Below are 21423 nucleotides of genomic sequence, written 5' to 3'. Positions count from 1 at the left end.
AGTGATATATAATCTCTATAAAAATTGCGAGAGTAGATTATTTTCGATTTCTTCGGATATTCGGTACGGTATTCGAGTGAAACGCTTTCAAAATCGTTTCGAATATTCAATACTGCTAAGATATTAATAACAGCGAAATGAAAAACCATTCTGACTGTAGCTCCACTGTTGACACTAGATTTACGGACGTTTATTCTATACTTTATTCTATTGTTCTAAGAAAACTAAGCGTTCGACTGTATAATTCGAGAAAATTGTAGCTTCGAAACTAGAGCATTGCAATGCGTATTCCCGTAACTGCGCGAATCAAAATCGACTCAAACTATTATTAAATAATTTAAAGAGTTCAATATCCGTCAAATTGACGGGTTCCGTGAATCTATTGTTAATATCACGTTTGGTATCGTATTAATCAGAAGAATCTCACGAATCCGTTGGTAAAAGTTTCATTCACGAAAAGAACTCTTACAGAACGGTTTCATAATCGCGTTAATGTTCTCTCACTGATATCCAGCAGCACTGAACAGCGTATCGAGGACCTCAGTGATAATAATAACGATGGAGCACTGATCCTGCAGATCCTCCCGGTACTAATCGTTACTGTAATCGCGAAACGAGGAAGGGAATACCGATCGCGGTCGCTCCGCCGCATTCATCCTCGAAAATATCTGGTTCACGATGAAACGCGAGTTCGACTGTACCGTCGGGAGCCGATTAGCGGTTAACGGATCGCCGCGAAAAGGAAATCGAGCTTCCGGCAGCCGTCGCATTGGTAAAATCGATTGTCAACCTGTTCCAAAGCAATCCGCGTCGGTCGGCCCCGATTCGTCCGACGCGTTCGCGTTCAACTGACTCGCGATCCGAAGTAGAACCGTTCGCCGAAAGGAGCGCGCGATTTTCAGGGAGTTTAATCTGCTCGTTAACGAGCCGCGACTGTCGTTTAATTTCACCGGGAACGCGCGCATATATTTCGAGCACCGCTCGAGAAAGTAAACGGCCTTAAAACGCCGCGCCGATCGGAGCGAATCCTTGAAAGGGTATCGCGCGCGGCGTGTCGCGTCTGGCGTTGGTCTCGAGCCTGAAACGGGCCGCATAAATCACAATTTCATTTCTTTCGGGAACCGGTCGCGATCGTGACCCCCGGTAAACGCGCAATTAATCTTGGTTCATCCGGCTCGCTCGTGCTCGAACGCGCCGGCGACGCGACGGAGGAGTTCGATCGAATACGGTCACGTTTCAAGGTCCCCGCGAAACTCCCGGCACAGTTCGATCCGATCGTTTACCGATTCGACGGGTGTAACTGTTGAAAGACTCACCGAAGGCGCAACAGAGGACGAACAGCGCAGCTAATCCAGACGGCCTCATGGTGGATGCGGATGACTCCGGGATACTCGCGACTTCCGGGAACGAACGGCAAGCACGGTTTTTCTATCGCCGCGTCATAACAGATCGTCCGCGAGCGAACCACGCGACCTCGGCCAGGGCGCGTCTTTCAGCGGATCGCCATTCTCGTCCCGGCCGAGCGGCGACGAGCTGACAATTAACGCTTTTTCACGCCGCCGCCGGAACGACCGACCACCTTCCCCGACAGCTGGACCGCCCGACGAGTTTTTCTCGCACCTCTGCAGCTCCTCTTCTCACTCTCTCTCTCCTCTTCTCTCCTCTTCCTCTCTTCCGCGGGCGTCCCTCTCGGCGGAAACGTTGGCACACCACCGAGCAAGTCGCGCCCGATGTTTTCGTGGAGATCGACGAGCGAGTTTCCGTCGAAAAACCGGTTCCGCGATCGTCGAAAGATCCCTGATATTTCCACGGCGACGGGAAAGAAGAAAGCGTAAAGTGCAATTACGTTTCCGAAGCGCGTGCAAGACGTCGTTTCTTTAGTCCGCTCAAAGACCTCCTTCTCGGCGCTCTCGTCGAGACTGCAGAGATCCTCCGACACCTTTGCCTGTCTCGAGGACGCGTCAACGACTTATCGTCTCGTACCGTCGACGATCGTTCTCCCTCCGTCCCACCCACCCTCCCCCCTTCTGCCCCTCCTTTCTTCCTGGTCGCTCGCGTTTCTCTCTCTCTCTCTCTCTCTCTCGCGCGTTCCGTCTCTCTCGACGCTTGTCCGCTGTTATTCTCGAAATCGTTTCCCGTTTGGAAACGTTAACGCTTCCGCTCTGCCGTCGCGGTTCGCGAGACGATTTTCCTTCGACGCTTCTCTCTCTCTCTCTCTTTCTCTATCTCTTCGATCTCGGTGTTCCGAGGTCCGCGGATCCGGTAATTATTAATGGGTCGGTCGATCGATAATTGCTTTTCCAAGCCAGCGCTTCTTTCCCTTAAACTTCGACGAGATCTATCGTCTCGGCGGCGATTGAAACTTTGTTATCGGAGGAGTCGCTCTCTCGAGCCGCCGCGTAATCTTAGACTCGATTCTTAATTAAACGATTCCGATCAAGTACTTTCGGAAACGTAATTCGCGTCTCACGCGTCGCGCGTCCGGCGCCGGACGTTGCGATACCGGGATAATAGATTAGCTCGGGACGAGCGACGCTCGCGAAATCAGTGCATACCAAATTGCGCGCCGTGGCTCGGCGAGGTCGGGTTTCCAGCGGCGGTAATTAAGAAAATCGATCGCCGATAATCCTCCCTCTTGTTTCCAGTCGTCCGCGGCCGCGTCTCTTCCCTCGGCCTTCCACTCTCGACACTCGAGCGCCTTCTTTCTCCCTTTCCTTTTCCCTGTTAGCGTTCAGCCAGGCCGTCGTCGTCGTCGTCTAACGGAATCGAAGGATAATTCGGATCGGCCTAACCCAATCGGGACCGTGTCCCGGACGATTCTCCGTCGGCCGGACCGAGGCGCGAGTCCAACCGGTTCGAGGAGGGACGCGGAGATCGTCGGTGCGTTTCCAGCGAATCGAACCAACTCGATGGACGGAACGAGTAGGGTGACGAAGTCTAATGTGAGACAGCTCCTAATATGGAATACCGCGCGATGTGTTGTTCATATGTCCAATGTATAAAAGAAAGGAAATGGAAAAAAATATGGGGAAAATTGGTTTGTTTATCGTTTTTAAGTCTATAGTATTTATTTCTCGTGATAAAAATGAGTTTCGTTGTTCGTATATCCAATATATAAAAGAAAGGAAACGGAAAAATTTCACATAATACGGAAACGTGGAAAATTGGTTTGCTTGTCGGTTTTAAATCTATGGTATTCATTTCTCGTGATAAAAATGAGTTTCGTTGTTCGTATATCCAATATATAAAAGAAAGGAAACGGAAAAAATTATAATACGAAAACGTGGAAAATTGGTTTGTTTATCGTTTTTAAGTCTATAGTATTCATTTCTCATGATAAAAATGAGTTTCGTTGTTCGTATATCCAATGTATAAAAGACAGGAAGCGGAAGAAATTCACATAATACGAAAACGTGGAAAATTGGTTTTATCATTATTTTCCAATCAATGAGTATTCATTTCTCGCGATAAAAATGAGTTTCGTTTGTAAATTACCTAGCTGTTCCACATTGGTAGCCATTTTTTCACGTTTCGAAGTGCATAAATTTGTCTAATTTGTTTCAACGTTTAACTCCTACGTGTTTTGCAGCAGGTTTCATTGAGGATAATGCAACTCTCGGGTTCTGACAAGCGTTACAAATCAGGCGTTCCATATTATGTGCCGGTCGCCCTACCGACGCGCGACGCGAACGAGTTTCGATAAATTGGTTATCTTAATTGCGATCCGATCGGGCCGTGTTTCGTAAAAGCAAACAAAGGTTGCGGAAACCATTATCGATATCGTCTCGACGCCGACTCGTCCTCCCGGCGATCGTCGCGGGGCGGCCTTATCGATTCCGCGGCACGACAGCTTTACGATTCGGCGGGCTTCCGCGATGAAAAGTGTCACCGGTGACGCGCGGTCCCGAAAAAGAATGCCGTTACGCTGCAGCGGTCTGGTTTCAACGACGAGCCGCGATCGAATCGTCGCTCGTCATACGAGACACGGATATCCTTCAACCGCGGCGAGAAATTTCAGGAATTCGCCTCGCGCCGAACGCCTCTGCCTTTCGAATTTCGAGACGGTCGCGACGCGAACGAGTTTATCTCCGGAACCCGACGTGCTTTATCGTGCCGGGAACGACGCATGGCGCCAACTCGTTCAGACGCGGACATCCCTTATCGCGCGGTATCCGCGATTGCCCGTGAAATCTCGCGATCTCCGATTCGCGAGTGAAACTCGACGGAGCGATCCTCCTTCTCGAGTGCTCCGGAACGCGAGGCTCGACGAGTCGCGGACGCCCGTTAAGCTCGATCGTCGAATTAGCAGTCGCGCGTTAATTAAGCGTGCCCTGCGTGTACGTAGCAGCTTCACGAACGCGATCGGCTACCGATTCGAACTTGCCACTTTTCGCGCGGAACGCGGCATCGTGATCTCGGGGCCCGAACGGGAACCGTGAATATGAGAGGAGACGAGAGGGGGACGCTCAACGGTTTCGAAATTCCCGGAGTTCCAACGGATCGGTCTCAGAGTCCATTAAACGGAACACGGTCGGATACGATGTTTCGCAGGTTCCAACGAGATAGGGCTTCGACGTCCTGGTCACCGAGCGGAGGTGTCAGCGGCGGAGTGCCGTAGTGCCAGTGTCTATATACGCGGCCGTCCGTCCGAGTCCGAGATTACGCGTGTAGATAGAATCGCACAGCCGTCCGCTGTACGGCCGGCGACACGTCCACGAAAATCAACGGCGCCGCCAGCGATTCATCCGCGATCTAAACTCGAGTCTCTCGATTCCTTCGGAAACGAAGACTCCTTCCGGTCGCCCGGTTCGAACGGAGTTCTCCCAACATTGTCGCGATAACACGCTTCATCCCGAGCGCGAGCGGTTCGACGGAGAGGAGCGAGAACAGAGAAAAAGCGGAGTGGTCGCGCGACGGCGGGGATTTCGAACGAGCCCGAGCGAGGCCGAGCCAGGCCGAACGAGCGGAGGAGACCACCTAGCCGACCACGATTGGTTCGCTGACATCACCGCCCGTATTACATTAGCCTACGTAAACGTTCGCGCGCGCGTGCGAACGCGAGCTCGTTTTTACCTCATAGGACGAGGAATTCGCTTTTCGGCGTCGCCGCCTCGCTTTCAAGGTAAACGGACGAGTTCAAGCCGCTCCGGCGGGGGAGTCTCGGGAGCTGGAGGAGGGAAAAATCGGTGGTCCGGGGAAGGATCGAAATCACGGGGCGACGCGTCCGCTCCCGAGGGAAGACGTTGGCTCCGCTTTAGACCCGCGCCGGGCGGAACGGGTGTCTAAGCACGTTCGCTAAACAGCTAGATACGTTCGCCGGATAGGAGATACTTATGGCACTTCGGGGTATGAACTCGTGACCGTAGAGTTCCATCGCAGGATACAGTCGCCCTTTACATCCCCCCTTATCCCCCGTCGCCGCGCGGCTCCTCTATCTCTCGCGGCTCTCCTTCTCCCTCTCTCTGTATCTCTCCGTCTTCCTCTCCTTCTCGTCGCCCCTTCGCCAACGTCTCGCCTCGGGCATGTACATATTTCCAGGATATAACGGGTATCTTCGCGAGCCAAACCAACGCGAAAGGGAAGACTTCTCGGAATCGCGTGTCTCCTATGCGCGCAAACATCTTCCACGGTCCTCGAAACTACTAGAAATAGAGGAGTCGTTGACCGTAGGTGTGCGCCGCGCAGGATCGTGTTCCCGGGGCTCGCGATCGCGATCGAGTCGACGCTCGATAAAGTAGCCCGAACGAGAGCTTCGGACGCGACGATACGGGACCGATTATGCCATAAACGCGGGACGTCTCTGTTATTTATAACGCGACTCGTCGAACACCGGTCCAACCTCGGTCTCGCGCGCCGACCGCCGTAGTTTCGCATGCTAATTGGAAATTTGGCTGGCCGTATTTAGACGAGCGAGGATTCGTATCTCGCGCGGAGGATGCAATCGGGCGACCTCGTTAGCCGACCGTTTAAACGTTTCGATTCCGATTTCGACGGCTCGCACCCGGGATCTTCGGAACCTCGCGATGGAACTTTGAATATTCTCGTGGTAAGTCCGCGTTTCTTGCTTCCGCGGTGCAGCCGTGAATCGGCGATCTGCGACGATCCGTCGTTTGGAATCCCCGACAGACGGATAGGGGCGCGACGCGAGATAAAGCTCGCTGAAACGGAGAGACGAACGAAGAACGAACGAGGAACGAACGAGTCGATAAGGGATTCGAACGCCGCGCAGTGTAACAAATGGCCATTTTTGCTGGATAAATTCACTTTCAAATAAACAAATAACTGAGCCAGTGGAATCTACAATAACCGTGTATTAACACATTGTTGACCGGCAGTTCTACGCAGAAGCTATGCTGTCATCGGTTATTGTTCCGTAATTAAATGCGAAGGTGAAACAAGCTGAATAAGCTTCGATGTATCTTTATTGCGTGTAACGCATTGAAACGAAACTTCGGGCATATCTTTTAAATAAATTTTAATATTTTGCTTCTGTAATATTCTACACTGCCCTGCAAAAATTGAAATAGGAAATAACACGAGTTAACTCGTGACCGGTCAACAATGTGTTAAAACGCTTGAATATTAAAACTTCAGACTCTTTGGTTGAATGTCTACGTGTGAACTCCGCCTTAAAGACGGTTAACTTATAAACGAACGACCACATTTACATGTGCGTTAAACATATTTGTAAGGTTGTTAAGGAAAATTTAAATCTGTATATGATGAATGTACCATCTCGAATTATTCAAATATATCTACTATTCGTTAAATCCTATGCTACAGAGGTCCATTAACTTTGTTGCACTTAATTGTAAAATATATCGTCCAATTACTAAAAACGAACTAACCACAGCAATGTAATAATTACTCATATTTTATACAACTGCAAACGCATCAATAGACGAACGTAGAAAAATCGTTGAGAATTTTGTCCAGCTGAAATACCATTCGTCGCAGTACGCGCCACACCGAAGAATCTTGAATGCGAGCCGAGCGCGTTGTGAATCGTTGAAAAGCATTCCGCCCCGTTGGTAAGCCCGAAAATCCGCTCGTTATTCCCGGCGAACCGGCAAAACGGCGGGCAAAGAAATCGACGTTATCGGGTTCGATGACGTCGCAAATGAATTCGAAAATGCGAGAACCCGTTCTCCCCGGGGCTATCGTAAACGGGGTTGCTCGCGCGAGCGTTCCGCTTAATTTCGACAAGCGAAATCGCGAGCCGGTTCGCCGGCTTGCCAGCGAAGCGCCTCTTATCGTCCGAGGAAGCGAGCTTATCTCGAGACGCCTCTGGCCACGTAACGCCGAAAACGCCGGAGAAATCGGGCCCGACGTCGTCTCCCCTCGCCAACATCGATCGACTCGACATACACTGCCGGAGAACAGTTTCCAACGACTTGACATGTAACGTCGCAGCTTAAAAATGATATATCTCACAAATGCATATAAAATACAGTAAGAAAAATTCTACGTCTATACACTCGACCACCACATATTCCCCAGGTTCCTTTATCATACGCGAAACTTCTCCAATAGAAGTTGTTTATCAAAAATGGAACTTCCTTTAACTGAAGTATCGGTGCCGAACTTTATATCGACAGCGTCGGACGCGACGAAAGTCGAGAAAGTTTCTTTCGGATTCCGAGTACATCGACGACCCGTAAACAATCGTCCGAGGAGTATTTGTGTTGGCACCGATTTCGAATGTTTCCGCGTTCCCGGTCCCGCAACGGTCCGCGAGCCGCGAAAACGCTCGGCCGACGCGCCGGCGAGCACGACCGCTGAAAATTCATGGCGGTTTATGAATTTTCATGGAAATCACGCAGATGCTGAAATCCCTCGCGCGAGAACTGTAAAACGCGGAATCGCGAAAACCAGCGTTTACGCCACGCCCGAGGAATCTCGGCCGTCCATTAGGGCAAATGGGAGAGGCGATTCGACCCGGTCGAATTATTGATTTAAAATGATCGTTATCCGCGTGCACAGGCACGAATGGTCGGTTTCCTCGGTTGCAAAGTGCCGTTATCGAAGTTCCGACCGCACGCATGCAGTTCGGGTCGCGCGCGCGCGCGCTCTATCGTGCTTCCCGTTTCCAACCGATCGCGGAAACCGTCCGGAAAACGTCCGCGAATCGGCCGTCCATTTGAGCGACTCGCGTGCCATCGGACAACGAGGGTTTCTAACGCTGACGAGTCGACGATCTTTCAGACGCGTTTGCGATATTTTCGAGCGTATAATTGTGTTCCGTTATTTTAGCGGGACAATCATCGTAATTGATATATAACCCACCAAACAAGAGGAGCAACTGTTTTTAAGAAACTATGTGTAGCAGTATAGTAATACTGAAATTTACAGTTAGAAATTGTCAATTTTTTCCCTATGCAATACAAGACTTCGGTTCCTCGAGGTTCCTGAATCTTCACCGATTTCTCAAGGTATAAATCGCGATTATCTCCTGCACACTTCGACGTTCGTTTACCCGGTAAGGAAGACAAATAAGAAAATCGGTCTCCAGAGGGCAAACGCACTCGTTTCACCGGCAACGGATGCGTTTCGTTTGAAATCCGGCTCTGCGAGAGATTCGACGTTCCGACATACGCAAACGGTGACGCATCGCGATAAGATAAGCGTCGCGAATAAAATTCACCTTCTCGATTCGTTCTCGTCCCCGTTCTCGTCCCCGTTCTGATTCACCGGAGCGAACGACGAAGTCGAAATAAGCCGGCGTCGGAATCAAGTTCGCCGTCGGAAGATTGAATCGATAAACGGCGATATTTGAAGGGCACGGAGGGACGGGACTTCCAAGACGCGACTCCGGCGAGCACCGTCTAACCGACGACCACCGAAAGCAAAGGATCAGGACGCGAGGTCGCGCGTGCACCCTCGGAACCTGCCGATCTCGCAGCGATAAGCGGCTTGGCGGCTCCGTTTCGTAATCGGCGTCGAAACGAGGCACCTGGCGCGGCGCCGGTCCGATCGTCGCTCGAAATACCCGACCGTGACGTTAAATCGATGTCACACGGCTCGCGACTTTCGAGCCAAAATACTAACTAGCCCCGCAGCCCGACCTATGGCAACCTCTGCGCGAGCGCGCGCGACTTAAATCTGTCAGCGTCGCCGCGTTCGCGGCTGCGAACGTTCTAACCGTAATGGTAGCCGTAATAGTAGAGTAGCGCGGCAGTGGTGGTAGTAGTAGCAGTACTAGTAGCGGTAGTAGTAGTCGTACTAGGTAGTTGCAGCGCCGAACCTCTTTTATTATGCACGCTCCGTGCCGTTGGAACAGCTCGGCGATCGTCACGCGCCACTTTCCGACGGCTCGACGTTTACGCGACCCAACTCGCGGTGCCATGAAAATTGCGCTAACGCGTTCTAATTATTCCTCCGAGTTCTCGGAACCGCCGAACAATTCGTCGGGTTGCGGCGCGTCAGCCGTCTCCGCTGCGGAGACGGGAGACACGCCGCTCCCAAAGCGAGCGGGCTAGCAAACTTTTGCCCGACAACGGGCAACGCGCGGCGCGTAACGCGCGCGCGAGAGTTCGGCCGCCGATCCGAGGAGCGTCACCGGTTCGACCTTCGCCGTGTGCCACGGTGGAAACGACGGCAGCGCGTACCACGGTGAACGGAAACATCGTCGACTTCCCTCTCCCCGTTAGTCGATTCTGACCGCCACCTGTGGCTTTGCCGGTCTTTCACGGTCGCACCGCGAATCCCGAGGAACCGCCGCCGTCGCGACTCGAGAAAAAAAAGGGGTCGGCCGCCGCGAGAGCTCCAGCAGCCTCGCGAAAAATAAACGCCGACCGCCACGCGATAAGCGGAGCGGTCCCCAAGGTCAACCCTGAAATTCCAGTTCCGTTCCAGACCATCGATACGCGCACAACGTATCTGGACGAGTGGGAAGAGTGGGACGAGTGGGACGGCACGATGATGGCACGGCGACGGCACGGGGTCGGGACGGGACTGCCGAGCGGAGAACGGGGAGAGAGAGAGTGGGGACGGGGAACGAATCGGCGCTGCGCGAGAATCACGGGCGAGCGGAGAGTCTCCTGGATTCGGGCCGAAATCGCTTGGAGATCGCTTTGGGAATCGCTCCGCGGTCCGTCCACCTAGCCGGCCGACGCTACACCTGCCTCTAAAATCGACCGGGCGACCTTCGTCCATCCTCGAACCAGATCGCGCTCGACCCGAGCCTAGCCGTACGTACGGCCGTACCGGCGATCCGCGCGCTTGTCACGCTCGCGGTACTTACGCGATCCGAACAGCTCTTCTGGCAGAGCGAAGCCAATCGAACACCTGACCGCACTATCTGCCCGTCGGGACCTCACTCCGTCCCGAATCGTCATAATAGCCGACCGTCGGCCGCGGGACCACTGAGAGCCGCGCGTAGATAGCGTCCGCGGACGCCAAACAATCGGAACGTGTATTGGATCGCGCGGCGGGACAAGGTCGAAACGAAACCGAACGACTCCGGGCGAAAACGGGCGAAATCAAACGAAACGAAACGAAACGAAACGAGACGAGACTCACGCGAGGCGCGAGCGAACTGACTCGAGCCGTGACTCGCTCGCTGGTTTTATACGAGTGACTGGTTTCCCCCCGACGGTCCTCGACGGCCCGCGACGCCGAGCGACGCGACGCTCTACGATCACGGGCCGATATCGCGATACGCGCCTACGCGACCACTTCTATGGGGTTCGCCACGCGTCGGAATGAAGGCTTCCTTTCCTCGATCGTTTCGACCGATCGCGAGCGATCGGCGTTCCTCCCGAAGAGCATCGTTCACCTGTGACGCAACCGATGCGCTTCGAATAACCGAGCGGCCGGTTAAACGTTTGCCCCGATCCTTAACCTTACGCTCGTATCTCGGCGGAGACTCGGCAGGGTACGCTATCGGGCAACCTTATCTCCTCCGTTCGTCTCTATCCTTCGATAAAGACGAACGAGTATTATCGGTCCACGTGCTCCAGCACGCGCAGCCGAGAGTTTCCGCGCCGAACGGTTTTCGAAAACGCGAAGGTTCCGGAAAGGTTAGGCGGCGGCGCTATTATCGGCCGCGGCCGAGCCGCTTCGCGACTCCGACTTTGCCGAACCGCGACCGGATCGCGAGAGGAGGCGGTTCGGAAACGAGGGTTCCGCGAGCGTATCGCCGACTCGGCGAAAGGACCGCGGTAACAATGGAACGCCGTTTATTAAAAGTTTGACCGTTCACCGGTAAATACTCTCGTTTAGAGGATTTCCGATGGGCCACGGTATATTCTCCACTTGACCCTCTTTCCCGAGCTCGCTCTCATCCTCCTTTCCTGCCTCCTCCTATTCCGCTTTCTGGAAATGATCGCGGAGGCGAGATGGGAGCGAGATGGAAGCGAGATGGAGGGGAGAACTCGTATCCACGTCCCGACAGAGACAGATCCTGCTCGGCTGCCAGATCCTCGCGACGATCTCCAGTCCCCGTGCTCCAACTCGAGCCGTAAGATAACGCGCGTCAGAGCTCTCCAAAGGCGGCGAGTTTACTCACGGAAAATTGCCTTGGCGTGCACCGAAAGCGAGAGAGAAACCTGAGCGCGGAGAGAAAGGGACGGCGGTAGCGGTGGCGTGTTCATCCGCGCCGGTACGTACGCTCGCGGTTACCGTGCGCCCGCCGAAACGAGACCAACTATGAAAATAGCCGCGTTTACCAAATACTCGGTGTACCTGGTAGCTACTCTCGATACACCGGCTATCGATCGCAATAACCTCGTCGAACGGCGCCCGGAATAACGATAAATATTACGTGGCCGCGAACGACGCGGTGTAACCAATTCATGTCCGATCGGCGGCGTAGTCGCGCGGCTCTTTTTTTACGACCGGTGGTTTCCCGCCGGTGTGCCGATCGCATTCCGCATCCGTTTCTTCCCGAGAAGCGATTCGTTTCCGCGTAACGCTCCAATGACGCGGGAGGCCGATTACGCCGCTGTAATAGCCGATACGGACGGGAAAGTACAAGTCGCGAGCATGCGGGCGAGCCGGATATAATTCGAGATTTAGTTCCGACGCGGTGCACGGGGAATCGCTCGTTCACGGTTTTCCTCTTCAATGAAAGTTCCGTCTTCTCGTTGGATTTTAATAAACCGTGAATATATTCTCGCCTCGTCTCGTCTCGGTCTCCTCTCGTCGCATAGCTCCATATTCGCCGGCTCCCTCGAGATCCGTCGGGATTACCGGCAGCGATCGCGATTATTTTTTCACCGCGGGAAACGCGGGTAAATCTAACGGGGAGACGATGTTCCCTTCGCGGATACACCGGCGAAATCCCGGACGTCTGGAGGAAATCGCGGAAGCGTCGAGCGTCAGGAAGGAAGTTCGGGAACGTCCGATTACTCGAGGCAAACGGGATCGTTCCGATTTCCGGCCGATCCTCGTGCCACATAATAAATAAACTGTAACCGATTCGTGAAGATTTAAACACCGGATGTTTATATTCCGTGCGGGTTTACGTAACGTGCGGGTACCGGAGAGCCACGAGCGGCGAACGCGCATGCCGCGCGTTCGAAATTCAACAGCGTTCGTCCTCGGATTCGAGCGATGCGGTTGCACCGTTTCGCGTGGGATATTCGCGCGAGCGTACGCCGACTCGCGAGGCGATAGACCGACCGGCTACCGTTGCGAGTGCCGCGGCCAGGCTCGACCGCATCGATTCGCGTTTTCCATACCCATCGGCCTCCGATAAAACGAAATCGGACCGCGAAACGAATTAAAATCAAACGACGGTCCGCGGACACCGGGGTTTTATCGACTTTGCGCTGTGCCCGTTGGTTAAACTTTTATTTCCCAAAGTTCCGCTAATAATGGTTTGCACTTTTTTTGTTCCCGAATCCCGTGCGCCGGCCGACGGGTTATCAAATTTCGATCACCGGCGAAGCCGCGTGCGCGCAACAAATCTGGAGGAATTCGAGCGGCGTGACCGGCGGAGGCGAATCTCGCGTACGATTCAGATGCGGGAACGCGGGACGAAGACGCGAGAGGAGGTCTACGCGACGCGTCGCGCCTAGAGAGGCGGAGAAATCAATTACACGGAGGAAACGCGATTGCCTGTAAAAAGTTCTTACTCCGAAAGCTCTTACGTGTTTGCGGATTCCGAAGAATAGGGCACGTTTTCCACTACATATATATATAGGGTAGCTTGTAAGCTCGCGGAAGCTGCCGGAAGCTAGAGGAAGCTCGAGCAACGAGGCGTTGGCGACGGCAACGGGGCGAGCTTCCATCTTTAGCATTCCAACGAGCGACCGTACGTAGACTCATTGATTTCCGTGGTACGTGACAAGAGCGATCGGCCGTGAGCGTTTTCAGAGCTCGAATGCCTCGCGCCGAACAATGGAATCGATCCAAAGTTTTACTCTTTATTCTCCCGCCCCGCAAGAACGGAATCGTCTTGTCTTCCATATCGGCGGGGGACTTGATTTCGTCCATCGAATGAAACCGCGTCGCTGTAACGGATAAACGCTGAGGAAGCTCCACGCAACGCACAGTGTAGTACTTGCCCGATCTGAGTGGTCGAAATTAAAGACTTTTGACAACAAAGACTGTAATACGATATACAATAAATTGTTAAAAAATATCTGAAGCTGAAAGTGATATCATTTTTTAAGAAAAAGTTCGCTTCGAAGTATTAAACTTTAACGAGCAGCCAAAATTTGTCACATCTGACGGCAAAGGAAAACTGGGAGGAGCCTGGTAGACAGAGGGCGGAACGAACGCCCAAGAGGAGGGTCTAATCGAAAGGGACAGGAGCTTCCAGTGGCTGGAACAGGGCTAACCGCCCATGGGGAGGGGCTATCTACCCAGAAGGTGTGGCCAACCGCCCAAGGGGAGGGGCTAATCCGAGAGGAGCCAATCTTGGAGGAAGTAACAACTCAGGGGTAGGGGCAACAGCACAGGAGGGAGCCACAATCGTCCAAAGGGGCCTAATGGGCCAGTAGGCGAAGAAAAACACTGAGAGCTGATCCGAGCGTGGGAGGGACGGTAGCCGAGTTTGGTCCATATTTACAATAAATCTATTGCAAAAACGGCAGGCATTGTTGAATTATTTCGAAATTCTACCTTAGAACCTATCCGATATCACATATACGAAATTATTTCAGATCCTTTGATGTAACACACATATCTGATCCATTAAACGTTAAAAGCGCGAACATTCGAATACTTTCGTGTACGCGTGTTCTTAAAAGTGATTCGAGCACCGGTGAAACCGCCGAGATTTTTCCACAGCGTCCTGTCTGCCGCGTCGTTCCCTTTGGCTGATCGCAAAAGCGCTCGTTCGCCCTATTTTTCCTGGTGAATTTTTATTCGCGATACGTCGGCGCGTGCACCGGTAAACACAAACGGAGAAAGGAGGAAGGTACGAGGGCAACGCGATAAGCGAGTAGGTACGTACTTGATGATGCTTCCCAGGAACCGGGAACACTTATGCGAAACGAAACCAGCGCGTGCAGTTTACGACTCGGCGAGCAGATGCGTCGCGACGGGGCGAGACGCGGCCGAGAGAATTCGAAATATTTACAGTCTGCCGCGCGTCACGTTACTTTCAGATAAGCGGGTTTGCGCGACATCGGTAAACAAAGCGTTCGACTCGGCTCGACGACGACTTCGCGCGCGGGGCGTGACCGTCGAAGAGTAATCGCCGCGATGCGAGCCGATCGGATCGAATCGGTCGATGCGCGAGCTTCCACCCCCGCCCCCCCCCCCGGACGGGGGGAAAGAAAATCGTCGGGGATCGGGAAGATGAAACGACACGGGTGGAAACAAACGTTGGAGACGCGATGAATCATGGCAGGGTAGATAGGATTTCTCGTTGGAACAGAGAAACCGGAGCACCGAGCCCGCTCGGGTCATAGGAGGTTCGGGTCGAATGGATGCTCTTAGTGATTACATTTGCAAGTCAAACGAGCTAGTCGACAAGATGGTCTGTATACTTATATACGTATAAAGGACAGCCATCAAAAAAGGGTCAAAGGACCGGGCGGAATGAGAAAAAATGGGGGGACATCCGAGCGAACGGAGTTGCAAAACGGGATGGAAGGGCGCCGAGGAGGAAGCGCGCGGAAAGGCGCGGAGAGGAAGTCTCGATTGCGCGCGGGACGGCGAACCGGCTATGGAAAAGCGAAGCGAACCGTCGAAGGGAATGTGTCATTGCCCCTCTATCCGCCGCTCCCCCCGGCTGGGCACGCTCCAGCGACACCGCCCCCGCCGTCATCCCGCTCCCTTGAAATTGGCAAAGAAGGAGGGTGGGACGACGTAAGTAAGTAGGTGGGTGCCGACGGGCTGGGGAAAATTGAGAAAAAAAGTCGGGACAGGAAGAAGGACCGAGGAAGGAACCGGTGGAGAAAGACAGTGAAAAGACCGGTGAAACGACTGGGTAGGTTTATCCCGGACTAGCTTCATTTTCAGCCCTCGTCTGAATATAAAAGACAATTTAATTATAGGGGGGATTTTCAAAGGCGAGTCGGCTCTTTCTTCCTCGCTGCTCGTTTCTCCGCGCCTCCTATCTCTTTATCCGTCGACCGGTCCGGATTACTCGTAAAACTGAACAAGGTACGCACGCATCCCCGCGCGACGCGCGCGCGCGCGCCCGAAGGACGTCCGCGGGGCGATAGAGGTGAAAAGTTAACAGAAGAATGGCAAGATTATGTGGGCACGTCCGAGCCCGAAGCCGCTCCGATATTTATGATTTTTTTCATCGGCGTAATTGGCGAGCGCGCGCAGCCGGGCTCGCTCTAATCCGCGGGAGGGTGGTCGAACGACGAGCGAAGATATCTAGAGGAAACAAAAGCTCCGGTTGCTCGTGCGCCGAATTCAACCGGAAAAGGAGGGAAAAGAGAGCACCGTTCCGTTCCGTCCCGTATTGCTCTAGTTCATCTAGCGCCATCGTTGCGCGGGTATACGCAACGCAGCTGTTTCTATGAAACTTTAATATCGCGAGGCTATAGCGTGTCCTGCGTCGTAGCTGCTCCCGGCGGAACGAAGCTCCCGGGGGAAAAAAAACGGGGCAGCGTTGCCCCACGCAAAGCCGAGTAAATTATAGAGAAACGCGTTGCCGCGCCGGCCACGGGAAACGCTGCTCGTTTCATCGAGCTTGTAAATCGAACGAAGGGTAAACACGTTCAGCGGGAAACCGCGCAAAATAGAATGAAATGCGTCCGATATAATTTGCTCGGCGTTTGTTCGCGTCGAAAGACCCACTGGCGGCCGGTTTTAAATCCAAGCCTCTGTAATTCGCCCGGGTTGCAGCGCGGCGCACAGCGGCGCGACGAAAAGCCGGTCGAAATTCGATTTTTTCCAAGTATGCAACAGCGTTTTCGCGATGCGCCAGATTTATTGTGTACATACCGGTGTATCTAATATTGACTGAATTTTACAAATATGTCCACTGGCTACATACGGAGGTACAGACCGTCAAAGTTGAAATTTCGAGGCTCTCAATGGGAATTACAGCCCCTTTGATGTGCCACGGAACGTTTCTCTTAACAGATTTCTCATTTGGAACACTTTGCTACTAAAATACACGATGCGAGCATATGCCAGCCGTAAAAGTGGAGTTTATAACTTGACAAGGCTTCGTTTTAGAACAGTCGCTTCTATAATTCTTTTAAAAGCATGGAATCATTCAAATATTGTAAATGCAACGTCATCCTATTAAATTCGATATTTGAATCGCGAGTTTTGTCGAAAGCTGAGGAACAATATTTTTACAGATGTTTACTCAAGTGTTATCAATTACATCCGCCATTTCGAATTTTGCACTTTCCATATTCAGATTCAGTAACTACAAAAACGTGAGTGCACCAATTCCTACGAATATCCAATGAAATTACGAACGTAGGCTGTTCGTCTAAAGGCGCTCTGCTTCGCGACGCGACCAATACGTTCGTTCGAATCGCGTATAATCCCCGGCCGTTTGATTTTATAGCGAAACCGAGCCGAATCGAATCGAACCGCCAAAGTGATCGGCGGCGGTGGCAGCGACGACTTCGCGGTGACTTTACGGTCGGTCGATCGACGAGACGACGGGACGCGGCTGCCGCGGGTAAAGTTCCAAGGAAACGCTCCGTGCGCCCGACCTGTCTCCAGCTTCGAAAGAAACTTTCTTTTTCTCCGGGAGATTTGTGTATCGGGTTCGCGGGGACAACGTCGTCGGGCGCGCTTCGTGCTTCCCGAAGACGCAACAGATGTCAAATTGACGAGCGGCTGGCGACGCGAGCGTGCCGCGACCGTAACCGATGCGCGAGCAATTCTTTTCACCGGTACGGTAACCCGATTACGGCTCTCCAGGGCGCGACGATGCGTAACCCTTTAACCTCCCGCGCTGGAAAGACGAGACACGCGCGTCGAGATGTTTTTGTTCGAAAATTGCCAATGACGTCTGATACACATCGACAGTCCCGTCGCGGTACACACACTAGGCTGCTTTTAAATGTACCACCCTATACAACATGATTAACCTTTTAGCTACCATATGGCTTTCGTGTGTATCATCTTTTCGAACAGCGCGTCACCACAGAAGCTCGATTCTTTGTCATCGATAGTTGTGCATGTTATAGACTAAAACTTAATTGGACAGTGGACAATCACCACTCCCAAATCGCGGTGATATTACATTTACAATATACAGACCGCGTCAAACGTCTCACAAAGTTCACCCTTTGCACTCGGAAGTTTCCCACTGGAAATATTTAACATTCTTTGACGAGATAAAGACGATACTCTGAAACCAACTCGAAGGGAAATCACAAGTATCGAGGAACGAAGCTATTTTATTCCAATATTTCACGTATCGAGGTATTATACAAAGTTCAACATTAAACATCGGACTTTATAGTTTCACCGCGTCAAATCGACTGACCGAGTCACCTGCCGAGTGCAAAGGGTTAATGCGGGTGAGAGTGTGTGAGTACGCGAGAGTGCTAATGGAAATAACGGCAACGGTAACCTTCTCCCGTGTCGAGTCAAATGTAATCTAAATAAGTTAAGAGCTACAATGGTTTTATTGGCCAACCTCGGCCATCCTCTTGCATTAATAAACGAATCGAGCGTACGTGTCCGCGCGCAATGCGTAAAAACAGAATTGCCCGGCGCGAGGCTCGAAATCTCCGGATCCGTTCCCCGCGGGAGAGGTTAATCGCGATTCGCGATCGTTATCAAACACACACGGGTCGAGCGCGGGTATCGTCGGTTCCGCGGTTTACTTAGCAAATCGCGGCGGATCAATGTCGCGCGTGCTCGCATTTTCGAGACGCATTGTGCGTATCGCAAACTCGTTAACATTGCCGGCCGCGTCCCATCGAAATCTCCCGTCGAACGCGGCGCGCCGTTTTCGCCCCTCGATTCCTCCGATACCCGGCGATACTGTTTGCTCGTCGCCGGTGGAGAGAAGTCAACGCCTCGAGTATATTTGCCTCGGCACCGCCGCGGAGGATTCGCTCGCGACGACAAAGGCTCGCGACGTCGAATACGCGGCGCGTTCAATCCCCGCGACAGCGTCCTCCTTTCGGTGGCTGGGGCTGCCTCCGCCGGAAGGTCTGGAGTCGTAAGCCCGCGAACGACCCTTTTATACGCGGTCGACGATATTTTACAGTCGCTCGTTCACCGAGGCCGCGGAGTTCACCGGGCTCGCGACGTCTGCCGAATATCGTGCCATTTATATCTCGAGAAATCCGTGGAAAGCTCCGCGGCGGTGGGCGGTCCCCGCGCTGCGCGCTGCCGGCGAGGATCAGTTTCCGTGCTAAATCATCGCGACACCGAAACAATGAGTATTATTAAACATTTGGCGTGGATGGAGCGGCGCGTCGGGCTCGGGAACGGGCAAGATCGGACAGGAAGGAAACGGACCGGCGGAAAGAGAGAGATTAGAGGGGGCCGGGGGACCGGGGGACGTAACCGGAATGATCGTGGCGTCATTTACATATAAATTGGCCGCCTAAAATCATACTCGCGTTTCATTTTACGCTTCCAGGCGGACTACGTACGAGCGGAACGTACGCGAGACCGCCGTTCCACGGTTTTTAAAGCGTACCGTCTGCTCGAATCACGTTTAATCGTGTTTAATCGCGCTTAATCGCGTTAGTCGGGGAGAACCTTTCACCGAGATCATCGAGTCCTCGTTCTGAAGAGCTCCATTGCGGTGCTGTTACAAGTGTCCAGGTACAGTGCCACTCTCGCGTCTTCACAGACGTGATTCCTAGAGGATAAAAGTGCGAGAGGACTCTTTCTGCTTCGACTTTCGACGCGTGGTCATTATCGGCGCGAAAGACGGAAACGAGAACGGAAGTTCCGTCTCCGTTTGTTATTACGCGCTAATAATGAGCTTGCGTCGTAAACCTAAGTAGCCTGGAAATCATCAGTGGAAGTCTATGCACTTTTAGATCTCAACAATGACGCTGCCGATTTTACATACATGCACCACGTGCACAGAGAATATTTCGTCTTATAGAATATACGCGATTAGAAAATAAAGAAGCGCATACATTTGTCTGTTTCGCCAGCGACATCGCGCAGTTGACAAAACGGCAGCGAAGATCGCGTCGGTCGTGTACATAGGTAGACCCTTAGCTTGAAAAATTGACTCGTGCCGCAGCTGGAGAATGCTCACGGCAAACAAGACGCGAGTCTGAAAATCGGCAAGATAAGAAGCGTTCGCTGCGTCGATATCTAGGCCGCGAGTCGTCCGAGCAAACGAGAAAAGGGGGAAGCTCGTAATTTCCCTCCTCGCTTTCTTCTGGCCGTCGCGGCGCTTCGTCCGTGCCGGCGAACTCGTTACCGCCGCCCCTCGTCGACGGCTCTATTTACGGGAAGGGTGATCGAGTGTTCTCGAAAGCGGCAACTTACCGGTGCGCGAAACAACCCCCTTTCTTTAGCGCCGGCCGCCCGCCGACCGTTGCGGATCAATTATTCGCATTTAGAGACGCGGCCGCGAACAGCTCCGGATCGTCGGCGTAACGAATCGCGATAGCCCGCCTCGGGAAACACGCCTCGAACAATATTTCGACGGGCTGCTCGCCCGCCGCGAACGTCGGGCCGTTCTGGAATAATTAAGCCGGCTACCCTTGCCAGTTCACCCTTAGCCGCCCGTCGAAATTGTAGCAAAGCCTTCCAGCTTCGCTTGCGCGTTTCATACTTTACGATGTGTGCGGAGGTCCATCGCGGGAGCAAATACGGAAGGGAAGACGACGGAGCAGACAGAGGGATAAATTGAAACTAGCGTATTCGGTGCACGCTAACCGGAGGCGCGCCGGTAAACCCCGACGCAGCGCGTTAACCGAGCATTTATGTAAACCGTCCGACGGCTCGGCGTCGCTCGTCGCGATTTTTCCTCGAAACCGGGACGATCGAATCGCGATGGAAATTCCATCATTACGGTCCTCCGCTCGGCGGATCGGCCCGGTTCGATCGATCCCGGTCGTTAATTCATATTTTTTCCTCGACGAACCCAATTCGCGTGCCGGCGAGCGGGGCGTACGTGTGTCGCGAGGCACGGGTATATTATATTTAACGCCGTTCCCGCGGTTTATTGCTCGACCCAATTACTTTCAACGTTCGAAATTCATCGGGTCGCGATTGGATACGTCGATACGAAGTTGTAATGTTGTCGGGGGCGGCGAAATTTAGAACTAAACGGATACGCGAATATTAAAGTCGTAATTAAGCGTGTCGATCGAGATACGCGGGGAGCCGGGGCTGTAAACCAGCCGTACGAGGTCGTTCGCGAACGGAGAGTTCCTCGGAAAACCCTCGAGAGTAACGATTCCCGGAGTTCCCAGCGAGAGAAAGGATTCCACGAATCAATGTTATTTAAGGGATCGGAGATTGTTTCGGAAGGGTGCTATTCTTCGGGGAAACCGTAGGAAACGGCGGTCGGACCAGCGATTCGTCACGATAAAAATAAACAAAAGACCGGAGAAACCGCCGTGGAACGACAAGGACGAATGCGAGTAAATATCGCCGGGTATCTCTCCGGGGCGCCCGGCGCGCGTTATCAAAATCGAATTTGCAAAGGCTGGAAGGCAAGGCAGCGAGAAAGCAAGAAAGCAAGGGGGCAGGAGAGCGGAACAATGGGAAGAAGGAGATACGAGCCCTCTGGATATATTCCTTCACCGTTATTTATGTTGCCGTCGCGACGTACGACTCGGCAGAGCCATTCTCGATATACAATAGAAATTTGTTCTCGCGACGCGTCGAGTGACTCGAACGGAAGCGAAAAGAAGTAAGCGAGGAGAATAGGGGAGGAAGGGAGAAGTAGGATAGAAAGGATTCGAGAGCTCCCGGAGAAGATTCCGCGGAGTTTCAGGAGCGTGAAAAGTGTTTCGAATCTAGGAGGTCTTCCTGCGAGTCGGGTCAAAGAGAATGAGACCGAGAGAGGGGAAACACCGGGGTCAGATTGATTGCTCCTTTCACCCTCGG

The 21423-nt window shown here is 52.9% G+C and overlaps 1 protein-coding gene across 3 annotated transcripts in view; it reads right to left on the bottom strand.

The window, feature by feature from the left end:
- Positions 1-21423, bottom strand: part of cmpy (crimpy) — a 164655-nt gene that overhangs the window by 105986 nt on the left and 37246 nt on the right. The gene's annotated exons all lie outside the window — the stretch shown is intronic.

Source organism: Nomia melanderi, chromosome 2 (genome assembly GCF_051020985.1).
Source record: "Nomia melanderi isolate GNS246 chromosome 2, iyNomMela1, whole genome shotgun sequence".
Classification (NCBI taxonomy): Eukaryota; Metazoa; Arthropoda; class Insecta; order Hymenoptera; family Halictidae; genus Nomia; species Nomia melanderi.
This window is presented reverse-complemented; position numbering and strand designations above follow the sequence as displayed.